Below are 14,340 nucleotides of genomic sequence, written 5' to 3' on the forward strand. Positions count from 1 at the left end.
AAGAGAACACAAGGGGAGAAGAATGGAAAGAAAGAGGGTGCGGAAAGCTTGAGAGAAGGAGGGGAGAGAAAGGGAGCAATAAAGGTAGATTAGAAATGAAAAGAGAGCGGAGAAGAAGGAGGGGGGGTAAGAACAGAAGACAGGTACTGAGAGGAGAGTAAAAGGTAGAAGGGAAGCATAAAGACGAGAGAAAAGAAGAAGAACGAGGAGCAGTGGTGTACACGGGGAGTTTGTGGGGAAGAGGGAGGTCGAAGTGGAATGAGTGGGTTAGTTGGTGGATGGATGGGGTGGCAAATCAAAGTGGAAGAGGGGGTATAGGGGAGCCGGTGGTATAAGAAGGGGAGAGGTGATGAACGGGGTTTGTAGCGTCACGGGAGATATATGTAAGGGGAGCACGGGAAGGTGAAGGGGTAGGAAGTATGTAAGGCGTGGAAGGGAAAGTCAAGGTTGGGGTTGATGAAGGGTAGGGGTGGGGGTGTGGGTTCAGTGGCGTGTTAGGTACAACGGAGGTGCATTAGAGGAGCCCGGGCAGGAAGGAAGCGGGGGGGTGGGGGACAGGGGGAGATGGAGGTGGAGGCTGCACGGATGAGAGCAAACACGGGGACAGAAAACTGGGAGCAACCACTGGATGATGCAGGATTTTTACGTATTTCAATTCGCTGAATACCGTGACATCGTACTAAATTTATTCTTGCTGTCTGTAAATGGTCTAGGTTGTTGTTGCTCTTTTTCGATGACTTACTCAACTTAGGAGAGCCCCCATCCCCCACTTAGTGAAATGGTATATGTAAGCTGTATACACAGTAAAGCCCCTGCATTTCCAAAGCTTTTTCTTTAAAAAAAAACTGCATGTAACAAGAAAAAAAAATGACTTCGTCTTTTCAAAAGGGTCAACGCAAGAATACAAATAAGCAGAAAACCAAGGATGAAGGACTTAACTCTGTCAGTACGGTGACCTTTTCTTTTTTCAATTATTCTTGCTATATCCAAATGAGTATATTTAGCTCAGGGAATACTTATTGCAGTGAGCCTGGGTATATAGGTATCTAGTACCTTCAGTTTGGAAATTCTATAGAACTGAACAAAATCGTCTGGAGATAGAAGAAAACAAAGTAAAAGGTAGAAAAATCAGAAGAAAACACTTTGGTATGAATATGTTTGAATCAGGACCTAGAGAAGACTTAACGTACAAATACGAAGAAGCAAATAAGCCAGAGAGACTGTTAGTTAGGTGAGAAGAGAGAGGGGAATATGGATAAATTTGGTCTTGAAAATGACATAGCACCCGAAGGCAAGTAAACAGATAAAACGGAAAGACAGAGAATCAGGTAGGATATCAGAGGGAAAAAAAAACTGGTAGGAATGTTGAAAGAAATCCAAAGAAACTACACTTGAACATTTTTAGCCGACGGTCAAGTGGGACATGATCGGCCACGTTATTGATGTTGTTTGTAGAACTGCTGGTTAGATAGGGAAGACTCTGGTGGGAAAGTCGCCTAGAGTCAGGAAGAAAAAATAAAGAAAATACATCATCGGAGTGGACGTATTTGAGAGAGAGAGAGAGAGAGAGAGAGATCAGAGAAGTAAATCTCAACATTGTGCACCTGAACCAGCTCTTGGCGACGAACAAATAGGACAAGAAGGGTTACGTAAGGGGTGATGCTGGTGGGATCAATAGTAAGGGGGTCAGCGTGGGGTCAGGTTGCTCGTATCATGACCCACACACATAAATATAAGGAATAACACAGCTACAGCAGCGGGGGTCACGCCACACACTACCACCACCACTACATTGAGTTTAGGCACAGGGATGTAAGGTAGATTAGGTTAATTTGTCACATTGTGCTATATTACATCTGAATTGGTCCGGTTAAGTTAGATTAGGTTATATTAAGATAGGTCAGGTACGACCAGGTTAGGTGGTCAGGGCAGCCTAAGTTAAGGTTAGATTAGATAAGGTCAGATGTTAAGTTAGGTAAGACTTGAACACATCAGAGAAGATCAGGTCAGGTTAGGTTTGGTTAAACTGTATCAAAGTGGAGTAAGATAGGCTAATTTTTGTTAGGTTAGGTCAGGTAGGGGTAGAAGTGGTTATATTAAGTCGTTGGGTCGAGTTAGGTTAGGATAGATTGGATTTGCTTAAGTTAGGTCAAAATTATCATATCAGGTCAAGTTAGATGAGAGTAGGATAAGTAAGGTTAAATAAGAAAGGACAAAGTAAAAAGGGTAGGTCAGTGTAGTTTAGTTTGCGGTATCATAGACTGAGTCAGGTTGGGCACTGGCTGTACTGGATATGGTAGAAAAGGCTGAGGGACAGAGAAGAAAGGAGAATGGGAAAACTGGCAATCTTACATTAGTATGGGCCTGAGTTGGTCTGGATTAGGCTGAATACGACTTGGCAGGAACCTCTTAATTTTCATTGCCGGACTGCTTCATCACAATCCACATCACTTCATCACAACCACAAAGTCTCCATCATCAACGACAAAGCCATACAACTTCCTTCATCATCGCCTCCACACCACAACCACGTCACCACCATCATTAACACTGCACCACAACTAGACCACCGCCATCACCAAAACCACAGCATATCACCACCACAGCCACAGTATATCACCGTCATCATCACAGCATATTATCAACACAACGACATGGCTTTAATCACCCTTAACACAACACCACAAGCTCACCAACACCATCATTACAACCATTCTGTCTCCATCATCACACTACCATAACCATAGCGAAGCACCACCACGGTCATAACACGTTCATCATCCTCATTAAAACAGCACCACAAACACACCCCTTCCATCACTAAACCACATCAACCTTACCTAAATAGTGACTACTCCACATCACCACCATCGTCATTACATCATCACAATCACATCACTCCATCATAATAACCACAGAGCCTCCATCATCGTCATCATCATCATCATCATCATCATCACCACCATCAAATCCACAATCACGCAACCTTCATATCATCAACGTAGCACCATAGCATCACCACAGTCACAGTATATTACAACTATAACCACATAACTTTCATCATCGTTAGCAAAGTACCATATCCTCGCTTTCCCTATCACTACCTCCATCACCACAGCATTTCAGCTAATCACGACAATCTCCACACAACAACAGCCACAGTAAATCACCACCACAATCAAATCACTACCAAAACCTCACAGTTTTAAAATCTCACCACCACAACGACACCATCTCACATTCACAGCACCACACCCAGCCTTCCACATTGTCAAAGCCACCATACAACCTTGCATCCTAATCACTTCACTACCTCCACACCCCACCATAGTCATACCACCTCTCCACCACAGTCACACCACCTAATTAACACAGCCACACCGCTTCACCACCTCAACTGCATCACCTCACCATCACAACTGCATCACCTCACCATCACAACTGCACCACCTCACCATGACAACTGCACCACCACAGAAATACCACATCCGTTGCTACAACCATCTATCCATCATCATCACTGCTACACCACAACCTCACCACATCGATCATATCAACCTCCAGGTATCACCAGTACGACCACACCACCACAAATCCACCACCTCACATCAAAACCATACCATCCCTGTTATGATAAAAATATAAAATCATTACCTCATGATACCACACCACTTAAATAAATGTAACCACCACCACCACCACCACCACCACCACCAGCGCCGTCATTATCATTGTATCATCCTCTCACCACAACTACAAGAGTAATGTCACAGTGCTGCTACCACCAACGTCACCACATCACGATAACACCACCACTTCACCATCAAAATCAAAGCACAGTTCCACCACCACCACCACCATAGAAACTCCATCACCAAACCTGTACCACCACATAACCACACTAGCACACTGATTCCCCTCCACTCGGGCAAATGAGAGACATATCATTGGGGCGAGTGAAGGCAATATCCGGTTCCCTTGTTAATACTCACACACCAATTTATTGTGTGTGTGTGTGTGTGTGTGTGTGTGTGTGTGTGTGTGTGTGTGTGTGTGAGGAGGGGGAGGGGTAATGCAGGAGACAGCTGGCACATGGAAGGGACGTCTCTCTTTAAGCCCTCACACACTGACACAGAAACGCTCTCACTCCTGCACACACACACACACACACACACACACACACACACACACACACACACACACACACACACACACACACACACACACACACACACACACACACACACACACACACACACACACACACACACACACACACACACACACACACACACACACACACACACACACACACACACACACACACACACACACACACACACACACACACACACACACACACTATGCACGTAACCTACATAGGCGTTTACATGCATACCAGTAAGCTCACAAATATAAGATATATATAAATAAGAAATATAACAGCCACACAAGTACACAAAAACCAACAATAAATCAACCAAAACACTATATGTATAAATCATCATCATCAGATATCAAGAAGCACCCAAATACGGACACAAACCACACATACAGACCTACACACATCCAATAAGCACTCAGTGACGAGAAACACGAGCGTCCACGTCATTACCGATAACTACACAGGCATAGTTGTGGTCAAAGGTTCATTTACACTCTCTTAATTGTCAAGACCTAATATGATCTTCTCTAAGTGATACTATTCCTGCTGGAAACATTGCCTTGCAGCTGCTTCAGAGTCTAATGATCTTGCTAAACTTATCACTGTTTAGGAACAGTCTGCAAACTGTCAAAATCTTGTGAGGTCTTGCTAAAACTAGTATTCAGGCGGATTCAGAGTGTTATAATTCCATCTCACTTGAGGACAAAAGGATCATTGACTGCACTCTTGTACAACGGTGAAGCAGACCTTGAGCACAGCGACAGAGAGGCAGGAATGCGGAAAACGAGCATAGTAAAACTGTGTAGCTGTGTTCCACAGCAGGAGACACTATGAATCCTTACTCAGCAAATGCAAAAAAGTGCCATATTTAGCACAGAAAAAGATATCTGTATCAGTACCGCAGGTAGTCCTAAAACCATATTCAGTTACGGGACATTTTGTCTCCTCTGCCTGCTCTGTTCGATACAAAGCATCGATGGGGTTAGTGAAGGTCGATAGGCTAGTGGTATGTTAGGGTTAGGAGGAAGGTAGGGCAGATACAGACACAGATGGTGAAACAGACTTTAGTGGTTGTAAACAGTGATGTGGTGTAGGCTTGGAGGGGGAGAGTAGGAATACAGATACAAGTTATAAACGGCATAACAGAAGGTAATGTGGTTTTATAGAAATTGGCCATTATCATTACTCTCCTTGCGCCACCTCATCATCAGCCTAACTCACCACCACACATTCATCACACTCGTTATGCACTCCACGCCACTCCTGCACCTTCATTACCGAGGCTGTTCATTATCCCGCCACGCAAAATGCTGTTATTGAAGCCGACTGTGAGTAATGGTGGCCGGGTCCTTACTGTGGTGCGTACCATGTTTCATTGCAGCACAAGGACCAAGTACATCGAGATTTCAGGATTAACGCTTTCATGGTCCAAACAATCTTATATTCTATTCCTGCTGACATCCGCCGATTTTTTTATGTATCTGATATTGCGTATAGCAGCTTGAGTGTTTATCCTGTCACATTTAACCCTCTCATGGTAGGGAAAGGTTTAGTATTCTATTCCAGCCAACTCCAGACAGTTTAAAGCAGCTAAGGAAGAGGTATTACGAGGTCTCTTGTGCCACCTTCAGTACGGTCCTGTATCCCTTGACTAATGGGATGTGTGTGGGATTAAGGGTGGGTTGTAGACATCACTAACGAACATCAGCGCTTGTTAGCAGCGTCTTGCCTTAACTACGTGAGGCAACCATACATCCTGAGGAGTCCAGCATGACGTAGGCTATATTAAAGGACTCCTCGTGCCTGGCGTTCCTTGGGCTGGAGGGGAGGTGAAGCGGTGATGAGTGTCTCTTGAGCAATGTTACGACTTTAATTAATTGTAGCATCCACTCCCACATTACTTGTTTCCAGACGCAGAGGCCCGGGGCTGGGCTATTGTGCATTTAACTATTTAGAAAGCAGTGTCCAGCTAGTTGTTAGCCAAGAGAAGTACCCGAGTCTAAAAGGCTAGAGCCTGTCTTGATTTGCCGTTTAGTATTAGAGTGCAGGGCTCCACCCAGATGCTATATTTCGACATTCTCTCCTTGATGACTTAACATAATCGACAAGCACCAGTATTGGAGAACAGATCTACAGTATGCCCATGAACAGGCCGAATTTCGATTGAGGTATTCTAACCAGTACACTACTTGACCAATGGATTTTTTCCCCTGAATAATTGATATGACGTATAGACAGAACAGAAATGAAGTCAAAATTGCTGAAGAATTTTACGCAAAACTGTACGTCAGCAAGACCGTGGTCGAAGAGTCAGTTCATGCTAGAGAAACAGAAGACACAGTCATCCCCAGAGTTACATTATAGATGAAGTATAAAACGCATTTGGGAGCAATGAAAAGGAGTAAGCCGCAGATGATGATGGTATCACTGCTGATCTTATGAAGGGTGCAGGTGACTTCGCATTAAATGAACCAACATAGCGTGAACCCAGTGAATGGTAAGACACTAATACTGCAATCCACCATCTTCCTTTTGGGAGGCTGGGAGGAGTTGAGGGACTTAGGTGCATCAGGACAGGTCTTCTGGCAGGGCAGAGTGCAGAAGGCGTACCTCTCCAACACCACTTTTTGCAGCCAGAGGGTTAAATATCGACGTTCTCAAATAATAATCAGACAAAATCCGGGAAAGATATTTAGTGCCGCATGCTGAGATATTTTTGTCGCCGGCGTCTTGTTACCTTTCTTGTTCATCTTCCTCCTCGTCCATCCTTCTTCTTTAAGTTTTCTCTTCCGTTTTTTACCCTTATCATTTCTGTAATCTTCTTCCTTTCCCCTTTGCTTCCTTCTTCCTTCTCCATTCCCCTTCTTTCAGGTTTCTCCTCTGCATTTCCATCTTCATTGTGTCACCTCCTACCTTTTTCGTTCACTTCCTTCTTCCTCGTTCCTCCTTCTTCATTTGATCATTTTTTTTTTTATCTCTTCTTCATGCCTACTTGTTATCATCTTTTCTGCTTGCCTCCCTCCCCTTCGTACATTCTTCTTTTTTTTCTTCTTCTTCTTTCTGCTTCCATTTGTACAGTCATCTGCCTTTTTCGGTTGCGTCTCACGCCATCGTGTCTGCTTCTTTCTGTCTTGTCTTTTCTTTTCTTTTCTTTTCTTTCTTTTTTTTTTTTTTTTGCATTTTCGTTGTCTTTCCTCCTTGCTTCTCTCACTTTTTATGCTCCTCTGACCTTTCATCATCTTTCTTGTCCTATTCTTTCTCTCTTGTATGTTACAAAATTTCCTTGTATTCTTTTCTGTTTCCCCACCCACTGTTATTTGTTCTGTCACCTGTTCTGTCTTTCATACAGTTTTTATTTCTCTCGTATTGTCCTTATTCATTCTCCTAATTACTTTAGTGTGATGATGTCTTTTTGGTAGTTTATCCTTGCTGCTACCAGACGAATTTATTAATCTTGAGAGGGCCCCATGGTGGTGAAGGGATCAGTGAAGGTTATATTTTACCCGTCTGCATCTCGAAGTCCCTCCCAACCGAATAAAATTGTCTGGTGGTAGCAAAAGAAAACTACGCTTAGACCAATTACTTACTTTCAGTTTTATTCCTACTACCTTTAGACACTTTAATTCAGCTTGGGGAGAGGCTTTACAATTTTATTAGCCCCTCATAAGCTGAATAAAATCGTCTGGTGGTATAGAGAATTAGCAATATATGTCGTTGAATTGAAGTGGTACGAAATAAGACAGTGTAGAATAATGCATACTGATTTTCTCTCCTCTTCATTCTTCTTATGTCAAAATTTTACCTATAATTTACCAGAGCATTTACGTGAACCTCTTGCCCATCCTTCTTTTCCTTCCACATGTGTTTCAGTTTCTCTTCCGCTACCCACCTCTTCACCATGCGATTCTCTTCTCTGTTTTCCCTTTTTTGTGTGTGTATTTTTTCCTCCTCTCTCTCTCTGCTCACCATCTCCCTCTTCTTTCTTTCGTTATTTTTTTTTAGTTGTTTCGTCCTCCATCTTCCTCTTCACAATTTCCACTTTCTAGTCCCATACCCGCCGCCCCATCCCACCCTTTTTTTCTCTTCCTGCTTCCCTTCTCTTCATTTCCCTTGTCCCCCATTTTGGTCTTTTCGTCATCTGTGCATCCTATATTCCACTATTTTCTCGCTTTCTACACCTTCTCTTTCTCCCTGCTTTTCCCTCCCCTTCTTCCTAGTTTACATAGGCTTTCATTCGCCCCCTTTCCCCCCTCCCTCTCCTTTTTCTGCGTGTTTTTATTCAGTTTTCCTCTGCTTCCTCCTCCCTGATCCATCTGCCTCCCCCCATCTCTCCCTACCACCTCCCTGCATCCTTTTCCACTTTCCTGTTCTTTTCCCTCTTCCACTCTGCTTTATTTCTTACTCCCTTCCATCTTTTTCCTTCTTTCCCTACTTTCCTACTCTCTCTAAGCATCCTCCCTCTATTCCCCATTCTTCCTACGGTATCTCTCCTTTACTCCTTTCCTACTGCCATTCTATCTCTACCTACTCCCTCTTTTTCTCTCCCAGTCCATCTCCCTTCTCTGTTTCTAGCTTCCTTTCCTCACCCTGCTCCTTCCCTCCTTGCTCCCTACCTCCCTACTCCATCTCTCCTTCCGTCTCCCAACCTCCCCTCTCGCTCTCTCCCTCTCCATCTCTCCCTCTCCCTCCCTGTTTCCTGCCAGCACCGTTTTGCCCATGTTTACCTTGTGCCGGTGGAGGCTGGGGCTCTGGCGGGGCATAACAGTTTTTACAGCCTAGGGATATGATGTTGTGGGGCTGTGTCTGGGGCTGGGAGGCTGCAGTGATAGAATGAGGGATGAATGGATGGATTGGTGCACGGGTGGGTATGTGGGTGAATGGAGGGGTGAATAGATTGGTGAATGGATGCGTAAGTGGATGGATGGATTGATTGATGGGTGAGTACGTGGATGGATGGATGAATACATTGGCGGATAGTTTGGTACGTGGATGAGTGGATGGACTGATAAGTGAACAAGGATGGGTGGATCAGTGATGGGTGAGGGAAGGTGGGCGGCTGCGGTGATAAGATAATAGCTGCGTGGATAGGCTTGTAGGCTACTGGGTAGATGGGTGAGTGGATGACTGGAGAGATGCCTGGGTGACATGGTGGAGAGAAGCACAGGTGGATAAGTGGATAACCAGGTGGGTGGATAACATGTGGGTGGGTGGTTGGGATGATAACATAATGATTGGATGAATAGATTAGTAGGCGGGTAGGTAGGAAGATGGATGGACGGGTGGTTGGATTGTTGAAGGGAGAGGTGGGTAAGTAAATAGGTATGAGTGTGGAAGGTGAGTGAATTTATGGAAGGGTGGCTGGATGTGTTTGTGGGTAACTGGAATAATGAACTGATGGATAGATGGACTAGAGCGGGTGGCTTGGTGAGAGGATAGATGAGTGGATGTAGAAGTGAGCGGGTACCTAATAACTCGATGGAGTGTGAAAGTTCATTAATAAGGGGGAAAAAAACTTGGTAAATGAAGAGGTAAAGCGCAAAAAAGATGCAATGTGAGAGAGCAAACGAAGAGGAGGAAGACGGTTAGTGAGAAGACTGAAAAAAAAAAGGAAGAGAAGAAAAAGGAAAGTGAGTAAATGAAGAGGGGAAAACACAGAGAGGATTCAGAGAGGAAGAGAGTTTTAGAAAGAGTGCTGGTCAGAAGGGCAGGGAGGAGATAAAGAGCGAAAAATATCAGGTTGAAGGGAATGGAAAGCAGAAACCGATGGAGAAAGAATGAGGTTAGGAGGAGGGGGAGAATTTTCATGGAAGGAGGAGAAAATTTGAGAGAAAGGTAGTCTGCGAGGAAGGATGAGAAAAGGGAATAGCAGGAGGAAATTTAAAAGAAAAAAAAAAACAGGAAAGAAGACACAGACGAGAAGGAAAACTTATGCGCTTAACATTTTTCGTATGATGTTGACTATTCATTTTTACCAGATCCCCACCAAGTGGTTATATCAGGCGAGAGAGAGAGAGAGAGAGAGAGAGAGAGAGAGAGAGAGAGAGAGAGAGAGAGAGAGCAATGGAGGGGGAAACATACGGGGTGAAAACAAGCAGGGAGAAAAAGAGTAAGAGAGCAAGAGGCGCAGAAGAATGACAAATCGTAAATCAAACGGAGCGTGAGATGAAGAAACGGAGAAAGAAGAGAAAAGATTGAAACGTAAGGAGCAGAAGAGAGTGGAATGGTGAGGAGAAAAAAAACAGATGCTAGGGAACGGAATAGGAGAGGAACGAAAGGGAAGGAGATCGGAAAGAGGGAAAATATGGAAGAGAATGAAATAGAAATGCGTGGAAAGAGAGGACCGGGAAGGAGAGGGAGGGATAACGAGAGGGAGGGGAAACTGTGAGGGAGACACAAGGCTGCGGGTGGCATGGCGGGAAGACGAGAGAGAGAGAGAGAGAGAGAGAGAGAGAGAGATAAACAGTATGAGAAAGAGGAGGAGCATATAACACATCAAGGTAAACAGTGGCCATAGCTTTACAGAAATGAGATAGACAAACAGATTCAGAGACAGAAACAATGTGAGGCCAACAGAAAATAGAGAAATAAAAACAAGAAAGATCAAACAGTGCTATGGCAAAGAAGTGGCTCAGAGGACATTAGCAGGCAAACAGGTACTTCACTTTTAAAGACGCCAAAACATTCACCTGTCCATGACCTTCTTGCCTTTCCTCCCGACGATGCCAGTATTATTTCTGCCGTTGCCTTCTCCTGAAGATTTTATTCAGTTTAGGGGACCAGCGCCTTTACCTGTAGGAGCCGACTGTTGGTGTTGTCATTATTCCAGGCTAATTTGGACATGAACCTGGTGTACTGCAGGCTGAGGATGTCGTTTTCCCGCATCCCACCATCACCCATTCGAGGGACAGGGAAGGAATTAAGGGACCCCTGTATAGCTTGGCAGTGGAACCACCCAGGTATATCGGTGGCACTTCGTAAAGACATCCCTCCACAAGTTAGATAGTTGACGTAATAACGGTAACTCCTTTACCAGCAGAGATCCTTCCCAAGGTTAAAAGAAACATCTGATGTGGATTGAATGAAACAGAACCAGACGTCCTTTAGTCGACCATGACCTTTAACCTGCGCACTGGCCTCTATTGTCTCACCTTTAACGCTACTCGCGCTCCACTTAAATAAACCCTCCCCGTCTCTTACTACAGTCCAGCTGTTTTTTACCCACAACTTGGATACTACGTCGCGGGTGCATGGAATTCAGTGAGCCTTAGTTATGAAGTAGGAAGGTCTGACTGTGGTTATTTTATTGACCTTTTTTTTTTTTTTTTTTTTTTACCTTATGGAGCTACAGTAGGTCACTTCTACGGTGTGACAGTAAGTCATCGTAATAAAAATTCAATGAGCTTTAGATACGAGATAGCAATGAGTCTCCTTGGCTGCTAGTCTGATCAGTCCTCCAGTCTGATTAGGCTACATAGGAAAAAGAAATGAACTGAAAAGGGGGTTTGGATTTCGCCACATCATAAAGGAGGCGACATAATGGCTTTTTCTTTTTCCTGTTGTTCTCCTGGTGTCTTTCTGAATCCATCCCACTCCCGAGATACGGACATTCCTATGGCCAACGTTACGGGCAGCCACCGAAATTCTCTATGGTGATATTTTCTGACGGTTTTCAGGCTCTCGTGGGATATGGATTATCCTGTCTTAGGCCGAGGTTAACGTCACGCAGACTTCCGTAGCCATTCGCAGTGTCGATAGTGGAAGTGACCCAGGGGAAACCAACGATCATCAAACACTTGTTGGTGCGGCTGGTTTGTTTGCATGGGGCAGGAATGTCCCATTTACAAAAAGAAAATAACATGGATGCCTAGATTTTTGTCTAATTAATGAAATTATACCTATAATTTATCAGTTGTAAACATACTTCAGTAATTAGGCTGTTAGTAACCTAAAATGTGCATAAACAGTAAAGCAGTAGGGGAAGCTGGGACTGGTCCTTTAATCTCTGTGTCTGTCTTCGACCAAGTTCTTATTACCTGTTTGAATTTACCAGCCACAGTTCATCACACTGGCCAAATATTCTGTCTCAGAAAATAGGGTGAAATTTAGATTTTTGTAAAAAAAAAAAAAATGTGTAGGAATTAAGAATTAATCAAAATCTAGGAGGAATTTTATGCCTGCGTAATCTTAAAAGGGACTTGGGACCACCTTGTTTTGCAGTTTTCTTCAGTTTTTCTTTTCCCAAAGCTCTTCATGGATTTTTTTTTTGTATTTTCTTAGTGCGTTTTTTAGTTTCGTTGTTTTTTATTTATTTATTTATTTTTTGTAGGTCGTGAAAAGAGCTTAAAAGCGGATTTTGTTTGCAATCCTCATCGGCGCCGGAGACAGAAGCCATCTTGGAACGCCATTTTTGCCATGAAATTACCCTTATCAGTGTTGATTATTCAAACCTAACTTGAGTTTTCATAATTTCTAACCCAGCTTAACTTTTTCTAACCTAACGTAATAACCTAACCTGTTTTATGCCAACCTAATCAGACTTCGACTAACAACCTATCCCTTATAAAATCGTATTTTCCCTATTTGTTGATGAGTCTTCTTCATACTCGAAAACACACTTTTGTATAAAGTCGGTGAATCATTTCAGAGTTAAGTAAAGTTTTTTATTATAGTAATTAAGACGTGCTGCTATGTCCCCTGGAAGCATATCCAAGAATTATCAAAGTTAAATTTTGTGTATATGTTTTTTGGTTTTAATGATATTGGACGAGGACGTCTTATTCAGTTTTGCCCAAATAGTTGGCATCTCAGAAAATGCTTATCGTTCCTTTCAAGTAGATGTAGAATATCTTTGAACGCAAATTTAATGAACAAGCGATCACAAGAAAAGCGACCAAACTCTCGCGTATCGTCTGTAGGTTTCATTGTACCTACATTCCTTCTTAAAACCTCGAACGGTATTTGTGGTTTAAGTATGACACATATTTAAGATAATTACTACGAAATATTACCCTTTTTGGAGTTACGAATGAACGCAAGGAGGCCTCCGACCCTCCGTGGGCCACGATCGCGGTAAGTGGCCGGAGAGTGTTAAGTAAATCGCACCGTACCGAAAGCTTCCATATCTGGGTGAGATATGGAAGAATTCTGTCCGTATCTTCGCTACGGAAATTTAGTAAATCCAGGCCCTGGGGAAAGTAGTGAGAGGAGGATGTGGAAAAAGAGAGAGAGGTTGAAGGGGAGGGTAGAGAGGATAGTAATAATGGACTGAAGTGAGGGAATAGGAAACGAAAGAAAAGCAGAGAAAAAAAGTAAAAGAAATGAGGGAAGGTCCTTGCAGCGAGACAGGGAGGGAGGGAAATGGAAGGAAGAAGAAAGATAAAAAGGAGGGACGGAGGGAGGGGTCTGGGAAAAAGATTGGAGACAGAGGAGACAAAAGAATACGAAGCAAGTAGGCTGTGAATGGAGACAGAGAGGAAGGGAGAACTGGGATGGGAAGGGAGGGAGATAAAAGAGGAAAGAAAGGAAGGAAAAATCTAGTAAAGAAGAGAGAGAGAGAGAGAGAGAGAGAGAGAGAGAGAGAGAGAGAGAGAGAGAGAGAGAGAGAGAGAAGGGGGGAGGACTGAGAGGGGAAGAAAAGAAGGGAAGAAGTAAGATAAAGGAGAAAAGATTGTGAAGGAAGATGAAGGAGGAGGAACAGACAAAGGAAGAAGCCACTGAATGGAGATGAGAGAGTAAGGGGGGAAGGAAGGGGAGAGCTAAATATGGAAGAAAAGGAGGAAACAAAGAGATGGGACGGAGGGAATGATCTGGGAAGGGAGGGAGAGACAAAGCGGGAGATGACTGAGAAGGGAAGGGAGTGAGAAAGAAAGGGAAAGGTAGGAGAAAGGGCAGAGGAATCTGGGAAAGAAGAAAGAGGGGAAGGAATTGAGGAAGAAGCAAGGAGTCTGTGAATGGAGAGAGTGGGAGGAAGGCTGGGAGCTGGGTAGAGAGATAGGGAGGAGGGAGGAGAGGTGGGAAAGGAGATAGGAAGAAAGAGAGAGAGAGGGAGAGAGAGAGAGAGAGAGAGAGAGAGAGAGAGAGAGAGAGAAGGGGGGGTAGGGAGGGAGGGAGGGAGTTCGGAAGAGAGGGAGAGTATAAAGGAGCAAGAGCTTTAAGGGTGAACTATCCCTAACATA

This window comes from Coenobita brevimanus, chromosome 45 (assembly GCF_032717465.1).
Source record: "Coenobita brevimanus isolate Jiangsu-jjx chromosome 45, ASM3271746v2, whole genome shotgun sequence".
Lineage (NCBI taxonomy): Eukaryota > Metazoa > Arthropoda > Malacostraca > Decapoda > Coenobitidae > Coenobita > Coenobita brevimanus.